This window comes from Gallinula chloropus (assembly GCF_964237585.1).
Source record: "Gallinula chloropus genome assembly, chromosome: 5".
NCBI classification, from domain to species: Eukaryota; Metazoa; Chordata; class Aves; order Gruiformes; family Rallidae; genus Gallinula; species Gallinula chloropus.
This window is the reverse complement of record NC_140090.1, coordinates 42,491,722-42,510,541: the sequence shown is the minus strand read 5'-3', so window position 1 is coordinate 42,510,541 and position 18,820 is coordinate 42,491,722.

Here is an 18,820-nt window from a genome sequence, read left to right as displayed (position 1 = left end):
ACAGCTCCCAAACCGAAGGAGCCAGGACCCAAAGACCTAGCTGGCCTGAAGGGCCCCCAGGGGGCCCCCAAGCAGCCCCTCTCAGTTTGGATCTGTGGGCTCTCATTGGTCCAGTAACCTGGAAGATACCTGCAAGGTTGCAGTTCGCGGCCCGAGAAGCACTCTCCAGCCAACATGCCAAACGTCCAGCAACAGCTCCCAAACCGAAGAAGCCAGGACCCAAAGACCTAGCTGGCCTGAAGGGCCCACAGGGGGGCCCCAAGCAGCCCATCTCAATTTGGGTCTGCAGGCTCTCGTTGGGCCGGGAACCTGGGAGGTACCTGCAAGGTTGCAGTTCGCGGCCTGAGAAGCACTCTCCGGCCAACATGCCAAACGTCCAGCAACAGCTCCCAAACCGAACGAGCCAGGGCCCAAAGACCTAGCTGGCCTGAAGGGCCCCCAGGGGGCCCCCAAGCAGCCCCTCTCAATATGGGTCTGGGGGCTTTCGTTGGGCCAGGAATCTGGGAGGAACCAGCAAGGTTGCAGTTCGCGGCCCGAGAAGCACTCTCCGGCCAACATGCCAAATGTCCAGCAACAACTCCCAAAACGAAGGAGCCAGGACCGAAAGACCTATCTGGCATGAAGGGCCACAAAATGGCCCCCAAGCAGCCCCTCTCAATTTGGGTCTGGGGGCTTTCGTTGGGCCGGGAACCTGGGAGGTACCTGTAAGGTTGCAGTTCGCGGCCCGAGAAGCACTCTCCGGCCAACATGCCAAACGTCCAGCAACAGCTCCCAAACCGAAGGAGCCAGGACCCAAAGACCTAGCTGGCCTGAAGGGCCCCCAGGGGGCCCCCAAGCAGCCCCTCTCAATTTGGGTCTGCGGGCTCTCGTTGGGCCGGGAACCTGGGAGGTACCTGCAAGTTTGCAGTTGGCGGCCCGAGAAGCACTCTCCGGCCAACATGCCAAACGTCCAGCAACAGCTCCCAAACCGAAGGAGCCAGGACCCAAAGACCTAGCTGGCCTGAAGGGCCCACAGGGGGCCCCCAAGCAGCCCCTCTCAGTTTGGATCTGTGGGCTCTCGTTGGTCCAGGAACCTGGGAGACACCTGCAAGGTTGCAGTTCGCGGCCCGAGAAGCACTCTCCGGCCAACATGCCAAACGTCCAGCAACAGCTCCCAAACCGAAGAAGCCAGGACCCAAAGACCTAGCTGGCCTGAAGGGCCCACAGGGGGGCCCCAAGCAGCCCATCTCAATTTGGGTCTGCAGGCTCTTGTTGGGCCGGGAACCTGGGAGGTACCTGCAAGGTTGCAGTTCGCGGCCCGAGAAGCACTCTCCGGCCAACATGCCAAACGTCCAGCAACAGCTCCCAAACCGAAGGAGCCAGGACCCAAAGACCTAGCTGGCCTGTAGGGCCCCCAGGGGGCCCCCAAGCAGCCCCTCTCAAGTTGGGTTTGGGGGCGTTCGTTGGGCCAGGAATCTGGGAGGAACCAGCAAGGTTGCAGTTCGCGGCCCGAGAAGCACTCTCCGGCCAACATGCAATATGTCCAGCAACAGCTCCCAAAACGAAGGAGCCAGGACCGAAAGACCTATCTGGCATGAAGGCCCACAAAAGGGCCCCCAAGCAGCCCCTCTCAATTTGGGTCTGGGGGCTTTCGTTGGGCCGGGAACCTGGGAGGTACCTGTAAGGTTGCAGTTCGCGGCCCGAGAAGCACTCTCCGGCCAACATGCCAAACGTCCAGCAACAGCTCCCAAACCGAAGGAGCCAGGACCCAAAGACCTAGCTGGCCTGAAGGGCCCCCAGGGGGCCCCCAAGCAGCCCCTCTCAATTTGGGTCTGCGGGCTCTCGTTGGGCCGGGAACCTGGGAGGTACCTGCAAGTTTGCAGTTGGCGGCCCGAGAAGCACTCTCCGGCCAACATGCCAAACGTCCAGCAACAGCTCCCAAACCGAAGGAGCCAGGACCCAAAGACCTAGCTGGCCTGAAGGGCCCACAGGGGGCCCCCAAGCAGCCCCTCTCAGTTTGGATCTGTGGGCTCTCGTTGGTCCAGGAACCTGGGAGACACCTGCAAGGTTGCAGTTCGCGGCCCGAGAAGCACTCTCCGGCCAACATGCCAAACGTCCAGCAACAGCTCCCAAACCGAAGAAGCCAGGACCCAAAGACCTAGCTGGCCTGAAGGGCCCACAGGGGGGCCCCAAGCAGCCCATCTCAATTTGGGTCTGCAGGCTCTCGTTGGGCCGGGAACCTGGGAGGTACCTGCAAGGTTGCAGTTCGCGGCCCGAGAAGCACTCTCCGGCCAACATGCCAAACGTCCAGCAACAGCTCCCAAACCGAAGGAGCCAGGACCCAAAGACCTAGCTGGCCTGTAGGGCCCCCAGGGGGCCCCCAAGCAGCCCCTCTCAAGTTGGGTTTGGGGGCTTTCGTTGGGCCAGGAATCTGGGAGGAACCAGCAAGGTTGCAGTTCGCGGCCCGAGAAGCACTCTCCGGCCAACATGCCATATGTCCAGCAACAGCTCCCAAAACGAAGGAGCCAGGACCGAAAGACCTATCTGGCATGAAGGCCCACAAAAGGGCCCCCAAGCAGCCCCTCTCAATTTGGGTCTGGGGGCTTTCGTTGGGCCGGGAACCTGGGAGGTACCTGTAAGGTTGCAGTTCGCGGCCCGAGAAGCACTCTCCGGCCAACATGCCAAACGTCCAGCAACAGCTCCCAAACCGAAGGAGCCAGGAACCAAAGACCTAGCTGGCCTGAAGGGCCCCCAGGGGGCCCCCAAGCAGCCCCTCTCAATTTGGGTCTGGGGGCTTTCGTTGGGCCGGGAACCTGGGAGGTACCTGCAAGGTTGCAGTTCGCAGCCTGAAGAAGCACTCTCCGGCCAACAATGCCAAAGGTCCTGCAACAGCTCCCAAACCGAAGGAGCCAGGGCCCAAAGACCTAGCTGGCCTGAAGGGCCCCCAGGGGGCCCCCAAGCAGCCCCTCTCAGTTTGGGTCTGGGGGTTCTCGTTGGGCCGGGAACCTGGGAGATACCTGCAAGGTTGCAGTTCGCGGCCCACGAAGCACTCTCCGGCCAACATGCCAAACATCCAGCAACAGCTGCCAAACCAAAGGAGCCAGGACCCAAAGACCTAGCTGGCCTGAAGGGCCCCCAGGGGGCCCCCAAGCAGCCCCTCTCAATTTGGGTCTGGGGGCTCTCGTTGTTCCAGGAACCTGGGAGGTACCTGCAAGGTTGCAGTTCGCGGACCGAGAAGCACTCTCCGGCCAACATGCCAAACGTCCTGCAGCACCTCCCAAACCGAAGGAGCCAGGACCCAAAGACCTAGCTGGACTGAAGGGCCCCCAGGGGGCCCCCAAGCAGCCCCTCTCAATTTGGGTCTGGGGGCTCTCGTTGGGCCGGGAACCTGGGAGGTACCTGCAAGGTTGCAGTTCGCGGCCCGAGAAGCACTCTCCGGCCAACATGCCAAACGTCCAGCAACAGCTCCCAAACCGAAGGAGCCAGGACCCAAAGACCTAGCTGGCCTGAAGGGCCCCCAGGGGGCCCCCAAGCAGCCCCTCTCAATTTGGGTCTGGGGGCTCTCGTTGGGCCGGGAACCTTGGAGGTACCTGCAAGGTTGCAGTTCGCGGCCCGAGAAGCACTCTCCGGCCAACATGCCAAACGTCCAGCAACAGCTCCCAAACCGAAGGAGCCAGGACCCAAAGACCTAGCTGGCCTGAGGGGCCCCCAGGGGGCCCCCAAGCTGCCCATCTCAATTTGGGTCTGCGGGCTCTCGTTGGGCCGGGAACCTGGGAGGTACCTGCAAGTTTGCAGTTGGCGGCCCGAGAAGCACTCTCCGGCCAACATGCCAAACGTCCAGCAACAGCTCCCAAACCGAAGGAGCCAGGACCCAAAGACCTAGCTGGCCTGAAGGGCCCCCAGGGGGCCCCCAAGCAGCCCCTCTCAGTTTGGATCTGTGGGCTATCATTGGTTCAGGAACCTGGAAGATACCTGCAAGGTTGCAGTTCGCGGCCCGAGAAGCACTCTCGAGCCAACATGCCAAACGTCCAGCAACAGCTCCCAAACCGAAGAAGCCAGGACCCAAAGACCTAGCTGGCCTGAAGGGCCCACAGGGGGGCCCCAAGCAGCCCATCTCAATTTGGGTCTGCAGGCTCTCGTTGGTCCGGGAACCTGGGAGGTACCTGCAAGGTTGCAGTTCGCGGCCTGAGAAGCACTCTCCGGCCAACATGCCAAACGTGCAGCAACAGCTCCCAAACCGAAGGAGCCAGGACCCAAAGACCTAGCTGGCCTGATGGGCCCCCAGGGGGCCCCCAAGCAGCCCCTCTCAATTTGGGTCTGGGGGCTTTCGTTGGGCCAGGAATCTGGGAGGAACCAGCAAGGTTGCAGTTCGCGGCCCGAGAAGCACTCTCCGGCCAACATGCCAAATGTCCAGCAAAAACTCCCAAAACGAAGGAGCCAGGACCGAAAGACCTATCTGGCATGAAGGGCCACAAAATGGCCCCCAAGCAGCCCCTCTCAATTTGGGTCTGGGGGCTTTCGTTGGGCCGGGAACCTGGGAGGTACCTGTAAGGTTGCAGTTCGCGGCCCGAGAAGCACTCTCCGGCCAACATGCCAAACGTCCAGCAACAGCTCCCAAACCGAAGGAGCCAGGACCCAAAGACCTAGCTGGCCTGAAGGGCCCCCAGGGGGCCCCCAAGCAGCCCATCTCAATTTGGGTCTGCGGGCTCTCGTTGGGCCGGGAACCTGGGAGGTACCTGCAAGTTTGCAGTTGGCGGCCCGAGAAGCACTCTCCGGCCAACATGCCAAACGTCCAGCAACAGCTCCCAAACCGAAGGAGCCAGGACCCAAAGACCTAGCTGGCCTGAAGGGCCCACAGGGGGCCCCCAAGCAGCCCCTCTCAGTTTGGATCTGTGGGCTCTCGTTGGTCCAGGAACCTGGGAGACACCTGCAAGGTTGCAGTTCGCGGCCCGAGAAGCACTCTCCGGCCAACATGCCAAACGTCCAGCAACAGCTCCCAAACCGAAGAAGCCAGGACCCAAAGACCTAGCTGGCCTGAAGGGCCCACAGGGGGGCCCCAAGCAGCCCATCTCAATTTGGGTCTGCAGGCTCTCGTTGGGCCGGGAACACGGGAGGTACCTGCAAGGTTGCAGTTCGCGGCCCGAGAAGCACTCTCCGGCCAACATGCCCAACGTCCAGCAACAGCTCCCAAACTGAAGGAGCCAGGACCCAAAGACCTAGCTGGCCTGAAGGGCCCCCAGGGGGCCCCCAAGCAGCCCCTCTCAATTTGGGTCTGGGGGCTTTCGTTGGGCCGGGAACCTGGGAGGTAACTGCCAGGTTGCAGTTCGCGGCCCGAGAATCACTCTCGGGCCAACATGCCAAACGTCCAGCAACAGCTCCCAAACCGAAGAAGCCAGGACCCAAAGACCTAGCTGGCCTGAAATCTCCTCTTGGAGGTACCTCCAACGTTGCAGTTCGCAGCCCGAGAAGCTCTCTCCGGCCAACATGCCAAAAGTGCAGCAATAGCTCCCAAACCAGGGACCCTTGGAATATTGGGGCTACCTCCATACTTGCAGTTCGCGGTCCAAGAAGAGCTCCCAGGCCAACAGGCCAAACGTCCATCTGTAGCTGCCAAACCAAACGAGCCAGGACCGAAAGACATAGCTGGCCTGAATGCTCACCAGGGATCCCACAAGCACCCCTAGCAGTTTGGCTCTGGGGGCTTTCGTTGGGACGGGAACCTTGGAGGTACCTGCAAGGTTGCAGTTCACGGACTGAGAAGCACTCTCCGGCCAACATGCCAAACGTCCAGCAATAGCTCCCAAACCAATGGATCCAGGACAGAAAGACCTAGATGGCCTGAAATCTGCCCGGGGGGCCCACAAGGAGCCGCTAGCAGTTTGGCTCTGGGGGCTTTCATTGGGCAGGTAAACTTGGAGGTACCTCCAAGGTTGCAGTTCGCGGCCCGAGAAGCACTCTCCGGCCAACATGCCAAACGTCCAGCAATAGCTCCCAAACCAAATGAGCCAGGACCCAAAGACCTAGCTGGCCTGAAAGCTCCCCAGGGGGCCCAAATGCAGCCCCTCTCAGTTTGGGTCTGGGGGCTTTCGTTGGGCCGGGAACCTGGGAGGTACCTGCAAGGTTGCAGTTTGAGGCCCGAGAAGCACTCTCCGGCCAACATGCCAAACGTCCAGCAACAGCTCCCAAACCGAAGGAGCCAGGACCCAAAGACCTAGCTGGCCTGAAGGGCCCCCAGGGGGCCCACAAGCAGCCCATCTCAATTTGGGTCTGGGGGCTCTCGTTGGGCCGGGAACCTGGGAGGTACCTGCAAGTTTGCAGTTGGTGGCCCGAGAAGCACTCTCCGGCCAACATGCCAAACGTCCAGCAACAGCTCCCAAACCGAAGGAGCCAGGACCCAAAGACCTAGCTGGCCTGAAGGGCCCCCAGGGGGCCCCCAAGCAGCCCCTCTCAATTTGGGTCTGGGGGCTCTCGTTGGGCCGGGAACCTGGGAGGTACCTGCAAGGTTGCAGTTGGTGGCCCGAGAAGCACTCTCCAGCAAACATGCCAAACGTCCAGCAACAGCTCCCAAACCGAAGGAGCCAGGACCCAAAGACCTAGCTGGCCTGAAATCTCCTCTTGGAGGTACCTCCAACGTTGCATTTCGCAGCCCGAGAAGCTCTCTCCGGCCAACATGCCAAAAGTGCAGCAATAGCTCCCAAACCAGGGACCCTTGGAATATTGGGGCTACCTCCATACTTGCAGTTCGCGGTCCAGGAAGAGCTCCCAGGCCAACAGGCCAAACGTCCATCTGTAGCTGCCAAACCAAACGAGCCAGGACCGAAAGACATAGCTGGCCTGAATGCTCACCAGGGATCCCACAAGCACCCCTAGCAGTTTGGCTCTGGGGGCTTTCGTTGGGACGGGAACCTTGGAGGTACCTGCAAGGTTGCAGTTCACGGACTGAGAAGCACTCTCCAGCCAACATGCCAAAAGTCCAGCAATAGCTCCCAAACCAATGGATCCAGGACAGAAAGACCTAGATGGCCTGAAATCTGCCCGGGGGGCCCACAAGGAGCCGCTAGCAGTTTGGCTCTGGGGGCTTTCGTTGGGCAGGTAAACTTGGAGGTACCTCCAAGGTTGCAGTTCGCGGCCCGAGAAGCACTCTCCGGCCAACATGCCAAACGTCCAGCAATAGCTCCCAAACCAAATGAGCCAGGACCCAAAGACCTAGCTGGCCTGAAAGCTCCCCAAGGGGCCCAAATGCAGCCCCTCTCAATTTGGGTCTGGGAGCTCTCGTTGGTCCGGGAACCTGGGAGGTACCTGCAAGGTTGCAGTTGGCGGCCCGAGAAGCACTCTCCGGCCAACATGCCAAACGTCCAGCAACAGCTCCCAAACCGAAGGAGCCAGGACCCAAAGACCAAGCTGGCGTGAAGGGCCCCCAGGGGGCCCCCAAGCAGCCCCTCTCAATTTGGGTCTGGGGGCTTTCGTTGGGCCGGGAACCTGGGAGGTACCTGCAAGGTTGCAGTTTGAGGCCCGAGAAGCACTCTCCGGCCAACATGCCAAACATCCAGCAACAGCTCCCAAACCGAAGGAGCCAGGACCCAAAGACCTAGCTGGCCTGAAGGGCCCCCAGGGGGCCCACAAGCAGCCCCTCTCAATTTGGGTCTGGGGGCTCTCGTTGGGCCGGGAACCTGGGAGGTACCTGCAAGTTTGCAGTTGGTGGCCCGAGAAGCACTCTCCGGCCAACATGCCAAACGTCCAGCAACAGCTCCCAAAGCGAAGGAGCCAGGACCCAAAGACCTAGCTGGCCTGAAGGGCCCCCAGGGGGCCCCCAAGCAGCCCCTCTCAATTTGGGTCTGGGGGCTTTCGTTGGGCCGGGAACCTGGGAGGTACCTGCAAGTTTGCAGTTGGTGGCCCGAGAAGCACTCTCCAGCAAACATGCCAAACGTCCAGCAACAGCTCCCAAACCGAAGGAGCCAGGACCCAAAGACCTAGCTGGCCTGAAATCTCCTCTTGGAGGTACCTCCAACGTTGCATTTCGCAGCCCGAGAAGCTCTCTCCGGCCAACATGCCAAAAGTGCAGCAATAGCTCCCAAACCAGGGACCCTTGGAATATTGGGGCTACCTCCATACTTGCAGTTCGCGGTCCAGGAAGAGCTCCCAGGCCAACAGGCCAAACGTCCATCTGTAGCTGCCAAACCAAACGAGCCAGGACCGAAAGACATAGCTGGCCTGAATGCTCACCAGGGATCCCACAAGCACCCCTAGCAGTTTGGCTCTGGGGGCTTTCGTTGGGACGGGAACCTTGGAGGTACCTGCAAGGTTGCAGTTCACGGACTGAGAAGCACTCTCCAGCCAACATGCCAAACGTCCAGCAATAGCTCCCAAACCAATGGATCCAGGACAGAAAGACCTAGATGGCCTGAAATCTGCCCGGGGGGCCCACAAGGAGCCGCTAGCAGTTTGGCTCTGGGGGCTTTCGTTGGGCAGGTAAACTTGGAGGTACCTCCAAGGTTGCAGTTCGCGGCCCGAGAAGCACTCTCCGGCCAACATGCCAAACGTCCAGCAACAGCTCCCAAACCGAAGGAGCCAGGACCCAAAGACCTAGCTGGCCTGAAGGGCCCCCAGGGGGCCCCTGAGCAGCCCCTCTCAATTTGGGTCTGGGGGCTCTCGTTGGGCCGGGAACCTGGGAGGTACCTGCAAGTTTGCAGTTGGTGGCCCGAGAAGCACTCTCCGGCCAACATGCCAAACGTCCAGCAACAGCTCCCAAACCGAAGGAGCCAGGACCCAAAGACCTAGCTGGACTGAAGGGCCCCCAGGGGGCCCCCAAGCAGCCCCTCTCAATTTGGGTCTGGGGGCTCTCGTTGGGCCGGGAACCTGGGAGGTACCTGCAAGGTTGCAGTTGGTGGCCCGAGAAGCACTCTCCGGCCAACATGCCAAACGTCCAGCAACAGCTCCCAAACCGAAGGAGCCAGGACCCAAAGACCTAGCTGGCCTGAAGGGCCCCCAGGGGGCCCCCAAGCAGCCCCTCTCAATTTGGGTCTGGGGGCTCTCGTTGGGCCGGGAACCTGGGAGGTACCTGTAAGGTTGCAGTTGGCGGCCCGAGAAGCACTCTCCGGCCAACATGCCAAACGTCCAGCAACAGCTCCCAAACCGAAGGAGCCAGGACCCAAAGACCTAGCTGGCCTGAAGGGCCCCCAGGGGGCCCCCAAGCAGCCCCTCTCAATTTGGGTCTGGGGGCTCTCGTTGGGCCGGGAACCTGGGAGGTACCTGCAAGGTTGCAGTTGGTGGCCCGAGAAGCACTCTCCGGCCAACATGCCAAACGTCCAGCAATAGCTCCCAAACCAATGGATCCAGGACAGAAAGACCTAGATGGCCTGAAATCTGCCCGGGGGGGCCACAAGGAGCCGCTAGCAGTTTGGCACTGGGGGCTTTCGTTGGGCAGGTAAACTTGGAGGTACCTCCAAGGTTGCAGTTCGCGGCCCGAGAAGCACTCTCCGGCCAACATGCCAAACGTCCAGCAATAGCTCCCAAACCAAATGAGCCAGGACCCAAAGACCTAGCTGGCCTGAAAGCTCCCCAGGGGGCCCAAATGCAGCCCCTCTCAATTTGGGTCTGGGAGCTCTCGTTGGTCCGGGAACCTGGGACGTACCTGCAAGGTTGCAGTTCGCGGCCCGAGAAGCACTCTCCGGCCAACATGCCAAACGTCCAGCAACAGCTCCCAAACCGAAGGAGCCAGGACCCAAAGACCAAGCTGGCCTGAAGGGCCCCCAGGGGGCCCCCAAGCAGCCCCTCTCAATTTGGGTCTGGGGGCTTTCGTTGGGCCGGGAACACGGGAGGTAACTGCAAGGTTGCAGTTTGAGGCCCGAGAAGCACTCTCGGGCCAACATGCCAAACGTCCAGCAACAGCTCCCAAACCGAAGGAGCCAGGACCCAAAGACCTAGCTGGCCTGAAGGGCCCCCAGGGGGCCCCCAAGCAGCCCCTCTCAGTTTGGGTCTGGGGGCTCTCGTTGGGCCGGGAACCTGGGAGGTACCTGCAAGTTTGCAGTTGGTGGCCCGAGAAGCACTCTCCGGCCAACATGCCCAACGTCCAGCAACAGCTCCCAAACTGAAGGTGCCAGGACCCAAAGACCTAGCTGGCCTGAAGGGCCCCCAGGGGGCCCCCAAGCAGCCCCTCTCAATTTGGGTCTGGGGGCTTTCGTTGGGCCGGGAACCTGGGAGGTAACTGCCAGGTTGCAGTTCGCGGCCCGAGAATCACTCTCGGGCCAACATGCCAAACGTCCAGCAACAGCTCCCAAACCGAAGGAGCCAGGACCCAAAGACCTAGCTGGCCTGAAATCTCCTCTTGGAGGTACCTCTAACGTTGCAGTTCGCAGCCCAAGAAGCTCTCTCCGGCCAACATGCCAAAAGTGCAGCAATAGCTCCCAAACCAGGGACCCTTGGAATACTGGGGCTACCTCCATACTTGCAGTTCGCGGTCCAAGAAGAGCTCCCAGGCCAACAGGCCAAACGTCCATCTGTAGCTGCCAAACCAAACAAGCCAGGACCGAAAGACATAGCTGGCCTGAATGCTCACCAGGGATCCCACAAGCACCCCTAGCAGTTTGGCTCTGGGGGCTTTCGTTGGGACGGGAACCTTGGAGGTACCTGCAAGGTTGCAGTTCACGGACTGAGAAGCACTCTCCGGCCAACATGCCAAACGTCCAGCAATAGCTCCCAAACCAATGGATCCAGGACAGAAAGACCTAGATGGCCTGAAATCTGCCCGGGGGGCCCACAAGGAGCCGCTAGCAGTTTGGCTCTGGGGGCTTTCGTTGGGCAGGTAAACTTGGAGGTACCTGCAAGGTTGCAGTTCGTGGCCCGAGAAGCACTCCCCGGCCAACATGCCAAACGTCCAGCAATAGCTCCCAAACCAAATGAGCCAGGACCGAAAGACCTAGCTGGCCTGAAAGCTCCCCAGGGTGCCCAAATGCAGCCCCTAGCATTGTGACTCTAAGGGATTTAGCTTTACAGGGAACCCTGGAAACTTGGTGCTATCTCCATAGTTGCAGTTCGTGGCCTGTGAAGCGCTTCCAGTCCAAAATACCAAACGTCCAGCAATAGCTCCCAAACGAATGGAGCCAGGAGCGAAAGACATAGCTGGCCTGAAAGCTCCCAAGGGGGCCCACAAGCAGCCCTTAGAATTGTGGCTCAGCGGGCATTCATTTTCCAGGGAACCTTGGAAACTTGAAGCTATGTCTGTACTTGCAGTTCGCTGCCAAAGAAGCACTCTCCGACCAAATGCTGAATGTCCAGCAATAGCTCCCAAACCAAAGGAGCCAGGACCAAAAGACCTAGCTGGCCTGAATGCACCCCCAGGAGGCCCAAAAGCAGCCACAGGCATTGTGGCTATGAAGGCTTTCGTTTGCCAGGGAGCCTTGGAAAATTAGAGCTATCTCCATAGTTGCAGTTTTCGGCCCGAAAAGAACTTCACGGTCAACATGTTAAATGTCCAGCAATAGCTCCCAAACCAAAGGAGCCAGGACCGAAAGACATAGCTGGACTGAAAGCTCCGTAGTGGGACCACAAGCAACCCAGGCATTGTGGCTCTGAGATCTTTGGTTTGCCAGGGGACCTTGGAGCTATCTCCATAGTTGCAGTTCGTGGCCCGAGAAGCGCTCTCCGGCCAACATGCCGAACGTCTAGCAATAGCTCCCAAACAAAGGAGCCAGGACCGAAAGACATAGATGGCCTGAAAGCTCCCCCGGAGGCCCAACACAAGCCCCTAGCATAGTGGCTCTGAGGGATTTGGTTTGCCAGGAAACCTTGGAGCAATCTCCATTGTTGCAGTTCGTGGCCCAAGAAGTGCTCCCCGGCCAACATGCCAAACGTTCAGCAATAGCTCCCAAACCAAAGCAGACAGGAACGAAAGACGTAGCTGGCCTGAAAGCTCCTCAGAGGGCCCAGAAGCAACCCCTAGCATTGCGGCTCTGAGGGCTTTCGTTTGCCAGGGAACCTTGGTTCTATCTCCATAGTTGCAGTTCGCGCCACGAGAAGCACTCCCCGGCCAACATGCGGAACGTCCAGCAATAGCTCCCAAACCAAAGGAGCCAGGACCGAAAGACTTAGCTGGCCTGAAAGCTCCCCAGGCGGCCCACAGGCAGACCCTAGCAGTTTGGCTCTGAGGGCTTTCATTTTCCAGGTAACCAACAAGCTATATCCATAGTTGCAGTTCGCGACTTGAGAAGCGCTCTCCGCCCAGCATGCCGAACGTCCAGCAATAGTTCCCGAATAAAGTGAGCCAGGACCAAAAGACATAGCTGGCATGAAAGCTCCCCAGGAGGTCCACAAGCAGCCCCTAGCATTATGGCTCTGAGGGCTTCCGTTTGCCAGGGAACCTTGGAGCTATCTCCAATGTTGCAGTTCATGGCCTGAGTAGCTCTCTCCGGGCAACATGCCAAAGGTCCATCAATAGCTCCCAAACCAAAAAATCCAGGACCGAAAGACATAGCTGGCCTGAAAACTCCCCAGGCGGCCCAAAAGAAGCCCCTAGCATTGTGGCTCTGAGTGCTTTCGTTTGCCAGGAAACCTTCAAACTATATCCAGAGATGTTTTTCACAGCGGAGGAATTGCTCAAAAGATACAGTTACCGGCCTCAGAAGCGTCCTGGCAAACATGCCGAACATCCAGCAATAGCTTCCAAACCAAAGAGGCCAGGACGAAAAGACTTAGCTGGACCAAAACGTCTCCATGTGACCCACAAGCATCACCTAGCATTGTGGCTCTGAGGCCTTTCGTTTGCCAGGAAACCTGTGAGCTATCTCCATAGGTGCTCCTCACGGACGCAGAAGAGCTCTCTTGAAAACCTGCCGGACGTCCTGCAATATATCCCAAACCAAAGGAGCCAGAGTGAAAGACATAGCTGTCCTGAAATTTCCTCAGGCAGCCCACAATCATCTCTAAGCATTATGGGTCTGAGGCCTTTCATTTGCCAGGAAAACTTCAAGCTATACCCAGAAGTGTTGGACACAGCTGGAGAAGTGCTCAATATTTGCTGTTCTCAGCCGCAGAAGACCTCCCTCGAAAACATGCCGAACGTCCAGTAATACATCTCAAACCAAAGGAGCCAGGACCGAAAGACATAGCTGGCCTGAAAGCTCCCCAAGGGGCCCAAAAGCAGCCCCTAGCATTGTGGCCCTGAGGGCTTTTGTTTGCCAGGGAACCTTGGAGGTACCTCCAGAGTTGCAGTTTTCGGCCCGAGAAGCACTCCCCAACCAACAGGCCGAAGGTCCAGTAATATCTCTCAAACCAAAGGAGCCAGGACCGAAAGACATAGGTGGCCTGAAAGCTCCCCAGGGGGCCCACAAGCAGACCCTAGCATTGTGACTCTGAGGGCTTTCGCTTGCCAGGGAACCTTGGAGCTATCTCCATAGTTGCAGTTCGCAGCTCGAGAAGCGCTCCCCGGCCAACATGCCGAACGTCCAGCAATAGCTCCCAAATCAAAGGAGCCAGGACCCAAAGACCTAGCTGGCCGGAAAGCTCCCCAGAAGGCCCACAAGCAGCCCTTAGCAATGTGGCGCTGAGGGCTTTCGTTTGCCAGGGAACCTTGGACCTATCTCCATAGTTGCAGTTCGCAGCCTGAGAAGCGCTCCCCAGCCAACACGCCGAACGTCCAGCAATAGCTCTGAAACCAAAGGAGGCAGGACCAAAAGACATAGCTGGCCTGAATCCTCCCCAGGCGGCCCACAAGCAGCCCCTAGCATTGTGGCTCTGAGGGCTTTCATTTTCTAGGAAACCATTGAGCTATCTCAATAGTAGTTGTTTTACGGCCGAAGAAGCACTCCCTTGAAAACATGCCGAACGTCCAGCAATAGCTCCCAAACCAAGGAGCCTGGACTAAAAGATATAGCTGAATTGAAACCTCCCCAAGTGGCCCAGAAGCAGCCCCTAGCATTGTGGCTCTGAGGCCTTTCATTTGCCAGGAAACATTTGAGCTATTTCCATAGTTGCTGTTCACAGCAGCATAAGTGGTCCATAGTTGCTGTTCACGGCCTCAGAAGCACTCCCTTGAATACATGCCGAACGTCCAGCAATAGCTCCCAAACCAAAGGAGCCAGGACTGCAAGACATAGCTGGCCTGAAACCTCCCCAGGCCGCCTACAAGCAGCCCCTAGCATTATGACTCTGAGGGCATTCATTTTCCAGGAAACCTTTGAGCTATATCCATAGTTGTTGTTTTATGGCCGCAGAAGGTCTTCCTATAAAATATGCCGAACGTCCAGCAATAGCTCCCAAACCAAAGGAGCCAGGACCGAAAGACATAGCTGGCCTGAAACCTCCCCCGGCGGCCCACAAGGAGCCCCTAGCATTGTGGCTCTGAAGGCTTTCATTTGCCAGGAATTCTCCAAGGTATTTCCATATGTGCTGTTCATCGCCACACAAGTGCTCCCTTGAAAGACCAGCTATGTCTTTCAGTCCTGGCTCCTTTGGTTTGGGAGCTGTTGCTGGACGTTCGGCATATTTTCATAGGAGTGCTTCTGCGGCCGTGAAAAGCAGTTATGGAGATAATTCAAAAGTTTTCTGGCAAAAAAGGCCCTCAGAGCCACAATGCTAGGGGCTGTTTGTGGGCCTCCTGGGGAGCTTTCAGGCCAGCTATGTCTTTCAGTCCTGGCTGTTTTGGTTTGGGAGCTATTCCTGGACATTTGGCATCTTTTGAATTGAGTGGTTCTGTGGCTGTGAAAAGCACCTAGGGAGCTAGTTGGAGTGTTGCCTACTTTTGGCCTGACTGTTGTGGCATCAGGCCATATGTTTTCAGTCCTGTATCCTTTGGTTTGGGAGCTATTGCTGGATATTTGGTATGTTTTGAAGTGAGTGATACTGGGGCTGTGAAAATCACCTACTGATATACTAAGAAACCTTTCTGGCAAATGAAAGCCCTCAGAGCCAGGTGTTCAGTGGCAGCTTTTGACCTGTCTGGGATATTTCAGTCCAGGTGTGTGTTTCAGTCGTAGCTTCTTTGGTTTGTGAGCTATTGCGGGACTTTTGGCATGTTTTGAAATAAGTGCTTCTGCGGATGTGAAAAGCACCTAGGGAGATAATTCGAAGATTCTTGGGAAACGAAAGCCCTCAGAGCCATAATGCTAGGGGCTGCTTGTGGGCCGCCTGGGGAGGTTTCAGTCCAGGTGTGTCTTTCAGTCCTGGCTCCTCTGGTTTGGGAGCTATTGCTGGACATTTGGCATGTTTTGAATTGAGTGCTTCTGCGGATGTGAAAATCACCTAGGGAGATATTTCAAAAGTTTCCTGGGAAACGAAAGCCCTCAGAGCCATAATGCTAGGGGCTGCTTGTGGGCCGCCTGGGGAGTTTCAGTCCAGGTGTGTCTTTCAGTCCTGGCTCCTTTGGTTTGGGAGCTATTGCTGGACGTTTGGCATGTTTTGAAGTGAGTGCTTCTGCAGCCGTGAAAATCACTATGCTAATATTTCAAAACTCTCCTGGCAAAAGAAAGCCCTCAGAGACAGGTGTCCAGGGGCTGCTTGTTGCCTTCCTGGGAGCTTTCAGGCCAGGCATGTCTTTCAGTCCTGGCTCCTTTGGTTTGGGAGCTATCGCAGGACGTTTGGCATATTGCGAAATAAGTGCTTCTGCAGATGTGAAAAGCACCTATGGAGATTGTTTGAAATTTTCCTGGAAAATGAATGTCCTCAGAGTCATAATGCTAGGGGCTGCTTGTGGGCTGCCTGCTCTGTTTTCAGGTCAGGTATGTCTTTCACTCCTGTCTCCTTTGGTTTGGGAGCTATTGCAGGACATTCGGCATGTTTGCCAGGGAGCACTTCTGCGGCGTGAACAGCAACTATGGAGATAGCTCAAAGGTTTCCTGGCAAACGAAAGCCCTCAGAGCCACAATGCTAGAGGCTGCTTCTGGGCTGCCCGGGGAGGTTTCAAGCCAGGTATGTTTTTCAGTCTTGCCTCCTTTAGTTTCGGAGCTATTGCTAGACTTTTTGCATGTTTTGATGTTAAGTCTACTAGGGCCGAGAAAAGCAACTAGGGTGGTAATTGGTGTGTTCCGTCTCAAAAAAAAGCCCTCAGAGGCAGTATGCCAGGGGCTGCTGTTTGGCTGCCTGGGGAGGTTTCATGCCTGGTATGTCATTCAGTCCTGACTCCTTTCTTTATGTAGCTGGTTTTGGACTTTTGTCATGTTTTGATTGCCAACGTGCTCCGGCCATGGAAAGCACCTTTTGAGCTAGTTGGAGTGTTTCCTGGGAAACAAAAGGACTCAGAGGCAGGATGACACGGGCTTCTTGTGGGCTCCCTTGGAGGTTTAGTGCCAGTTATGTCTTTCAGTTCTTGTTCTTTTGGTTTGGTAGCTATTGCTGGACTTTTGGACAGTTTTGAATTGATAGCTGGGCCTGCCGAGAAAATCTTTTATGGAGCTAGTTGGAGTGGTCACTGTTACATGGCAAACGAAAGCCCTCAGAGCCAGGGTGACAGTGACTGCTCGTGGGCTGCCTGGGGAGGTTTCAGGCCAGGCATGTCTTTCAGTCCTGGCTCCCTTGGTTTGAGACATATTTTTGGATGTTTGGCATGTTTTGACAGTAAACGTGGTCCAGCTGTGAAAAGCACCTGGGGTGGTATTTGGAGGTATTTGGATAACAAAACGCCTCAGAGGCAGGATGACAGGGGCTGCTTCTGGGCTCTGTGCGGAGGTTGTAGGCCAGGTTTGTCTTTCAGTCCTGACTCCTTTGGTTTGAGAGCTATTGCTGGACATGTAGCATGTTTTTAAATGAAAGCTGATCTAGCTCAGAAAAGCACCTAGCGAACTAGTTGGAACATTTCATGGGAAACAAAAGTCCTCAAACCCAGCATGACAGAGGCTGCTTCTGGGCTCCCTAGTGAGCTTTTAGGCCAGGTATGTCTTTCAGTCCTGGCTCTCTTGGTTTGGGAGCTAGTTTTGGACGTTCAGCATGTTTTGAGGTTAGTTCTGCTCTGTCCGAGAAAGTCTCCTAATGAGCCAGTTGGAGTGTTCCCTGTTTACTGGCAAATGAAAGGCCTCAGAGGTATGATGACAGGGAATGCTTGTGGGCTCCCTGCAGAGGTTTCAGGGCAGGTATGTCTTTCGGTCCTGGTTCCCTTGGATTCAGGGCTATTGCTGGACGTTTGATGTTTTTACGGGCAACATTATCCGTTGTGAAAAGCACCTATGGAGTTTTTTGGAGTGTTTCCTGGATAACAAAAGCCATCAGACCCTGATGACAGGGGCTGCTTGTGGGCTTCCTGGGGAGTTGAAAACAGTATTCTAACTAAAAATATAAGATATTGAGAATCAATTTTAGACAGACTGCAAGAATTAGAGAAAGAGACCCGAATTCATTTTTTTAGCCACAATTTAAATTTAAAAACCAAAATCTAATTGAAATTACATCCCATTCCCTTGTGACTTTACTTTGCTGTTCTGAGGAAATGACCTAATGAAGTTGCTACAGTTGTTTTCCATTCTTAATTCTCCCTGTGCACTGCTACTACTGCCAGAATGCCAATACCCCTGTGCTCTTGGTGACACCCCACCATTCGAGATGCCAAAAACATGCATATGCATGTTGATTATTTAAGCGGTTGCTGCTTAACAGAATGTTTAGTGCCTGAGAGTTGCCTGCCTAGTCATCGGTGGGAATGCTCAGTTCCTCTCTTTGGGTTCTGAAGGACACAAAATTTGTAGAAAGCAATATCACACAGCTTTCTCCCTAGTTATATTCGGTTGACAGCGGTCAGCTGGATCAAAAATCATTCTTGACACACAAATTGACTTAGTTCAAAAAAACAAAAAAAACCCCAACAACAAATAATGAAACCAAAAAAGCCACGCAAAAAAAAAAAAAACCCAAATAGGTATTTCCTATTCCCAAACTTGCATAGACTAAGTTCTACCATACACACGTAGCTGCATGTTGTAGTTTTGTGAGGCTGTGCTGGTGAGACGGTTTTATTTAAGCAGCAGTTACATTATATTTTGTTACTTGCTTATAAATATCAAGTCATGCAGAATATTTCTGTGCTTTCAAAATTAATTCTTAATGTCCACCATAGTCAAAGGGCAACTAGAGCTGTTCTTTGCACTCATTCTAGTTTGTGATCTCCTGCTTGGAAAACACTTGTGAACCTGTACATGAAATACCACAGCTCCTAAACAAGCTAATCCTACAGAGTCTTCCACAGCCATCTCCAGCTCATGACTTACTGATGCCTGATCTTACTCCTAACTGGGAATTAGCACTGAATTTCTCCCTTCATCGCTCCACCTCCCCACATGATTTTGGTTTTGCTACACAATATTCTAATTTTGTTCTCTCCTGATGATTCCATCCAGAATTTAAAAGGATAGTTTGATTAGCATGTAACAGTTTTATGGTCAGAGGTCAATAATGAAAACAAGTTAGAACTACCTGTAAGACAGCTCGTTGAGGAAACATGCTTAGCAGTAGTGACATTCTTAGCATCCCTTATACTCTCTTTTTGGCTCAACTTGAGGACTCTCCAGCATGCACTTCATCCACTTCACTATTCTGTACTACACTAATCTGCTGTACAGAACCAACCCTTCCTCCAGCAACGATTTGATATTCTTCTGAATGCCCATGGGTAGTCTACCAAAAGACTGAATTTCTGTTCAAATGGTACCTTATCAGTACTTTACAGTGCTCTCAAGGACTCTTAAATACATGGAATAGAAGCACAATTATTGAGTTTTTAATTAAAAAGACTAAAAACATGCAAATAAAAACTGTAATGATATGGTCTGTCAGAACCACTAATAAACAGGTGGGCTTTTCTAGGGGAACAGGAGGAAGCGTGAAGTTTCTGGGCTTCCAAATGCCCAAGACTGCTTCAGTGAGC